Source organism: Pavona decussata, unplaced genomic scaffold (assembly GCF_977016875.1).
Source record: "Pavona decussata unplaced genomic scaffold, jaPavDecu1.1 SCAFFOLD_21, whole genome shotgun sequence".
Lineage (NCBI taxonomy): Eukaryota > Metazoa > Cnidaria > Anthozoa > Scleractinia > Agariciidae > Pavona > Pavona decussata.
In genome coordinates, this window is record NW_028145444.1 from 6,272,501 (window position 1) to 6,274,443 (window position 1,943).

The following is a 1,943-nucleotide window of genomic DNA, read 5'->3' on the forward strand; positions in this document are numbered from 1 at the left end:
TTAAAACAAGTGAATGACAGATACGTAAAAAAATTGAGCAGAGATCTGCCAAACTGTCATTCAGCACCATTCTTCCTTCTTTTGCGAAAGAAACACTCCTTAAAATAATATTTGAAGAAATTTCCACGGCTCGTGTATGTATTTATCGACGTCTGTGGCTGACGTGTCGATCTTTTGAATAATACTACTTGATAAATGGTAGAGCCTACCAACAGTCTTGATCAATTTTTTAGTATATATTTCTTATTTTCATTTTAAGTTCCACGTTGTAAATACTGTACAGCAACTAAGACACAAGTCGTGTGATTTAAAAACAGGGCAAAAGTTTAAAATAGCTATGATTCGTGATCGAGTGCGTGTGGTTGCATGTAAAGTATAAGTGTCCAAGCTCAAATGTGGTATTAACTTTTTCGCTTGGTCTCTTACTCGTGTTGGAATATCCTAGCAGTCAAATTAAACTAAGCTAGCCGGGACATTCAATGGTATTCTAACAAATTCGAAACACTTGTTCTTTAAGTATACATTGTTTTCGTAGCTACACCCTTTCAGCTTTCTCAGGCTCACCGGATTTAAAATTATTCCAAACAACCGAGGTTGCATGGAAAGGCGATACACTTTAAAATGGCCATTTGAGGAACAGCATTAGAAAAAGGCCCAAAATAAATCAAACTACTCTATACGAAAAACTGTTTCTTACGCACCTTCAGTCTGTTTGTTTGGTTGTTCTTCACTCAGGACAAACTGCTTCTCGTTGCGTTACATTAACTTAAACGCTTTTAAAATTACCTTACCGAGTTATTTTGAAACTGTTTGTCGAAGATGAAGGCTTTACGACGACAAAGTAATATCAGTGCTGCATGTGTTAAGAAGAGAAAATTCCGGCCGTTTCTTTTCTTTTATCTCGAGTTCAAAAGACGAGAAAAGTAAACTGAGCCGCAGACTACAATTAGCGCCTTTGAAGCCAGTATAAAATAACACTTAACACATATCCTAGGCAACGAAGAGGCCCAGGATGAAATGTAAATATTAATGACCGTTTGTCATATTTTAGACTGAAGTTGCACGGAAACAGCATAATTTGTAAAAGGCGGAAGTAGGGTAAACTATTCTGTTTGGCAAAAAGAACCAAATATTGAAAAATTAAACTAGCAGCAACATCACAAAGTGCTTTTCCTAACTATTCGTTTATATTTAAATGGCCGCACTGTAGTCCGTGATTTTACTCTCGCGCTTAAACCCTTGAGGCAGCTGGTTCAAGATTTGATAGGTTTAAGGACACCTGTCTGTAGGCCCTTCCTGAGAAGACTGTCAGGTGTCAAGAAAATACAGAAATAGATTCCCCTTCTAGCCTTTCCTTCAAAGAAAAGTTCTCATTAGCTGATATCTGTTTCACTGAGTACGATTAAAGCGAGCTATAGAGTGAAACCAATATCATGAGGTCATCTGGTTTTCAGAAACTAAACCATTTAGTCCTACTTTCTACTGGAATAAGGTTTTGTTATGAAATATCTTTTTGCCATGAAAAACTCTTTTTCAAAAATAATAAAAAAGAGATCAACCTATTTGTTTAAGGCACATTTCGAATATCGACCTCTTGCGTGAATGTCCACGTGATTAAAAAATGGTGGATGAAACAAAAAAGGCTAAAACGTGTTCAATTTCCAATACGTGTATCTCACGTGGCCTAATTTAGAATTCAATGCTTTGAAAAGGTATGATCTGAATTTGACTTCTGGTCTGTCAGTGCAGCCACTTGCTTCTTGCGCCGTTATTGCCCGTTTAGAACATTACATGTAGTTTCCGTTTTTAACCAATAGTGTTCTATGCCGGTGTCACTGACTGGTTACTGACTGAAAAATTCGTCTGTCAGATAGTGTTCTAGTTCTCCTTAACGCCAGTTGCGACTGTCCAGAACGCAAAACGAACTATCATTTGCTTCAATT

At 37.1% G+C, this 1,943-nt stretch overlaps 1 protein-coding gene across 1 annotated transcript in view; it reads right to left on the reverse strand.

Annotated features, from left to right (window-relative positions):
• The window catches only part of LOC146486476 (E3 ubiquitin-protein ligase TRIM71-like), a 19,281-nt gene extending 18,179 nt beyond the window's left edge, over positions 1-1,102 (reverse strand). The window contains exon 1 of the mRNA XM_085100841.1: positions 702-1,102. The gene's annotated coding sequence lies outside the window, so the exon portion shown is untranslated. The remainder of the gene's footprint in view (positions 1-701) is intronic.
• Between the last annotated feature and the right edge of the window lie 841 nt (positions 1,103-1,943).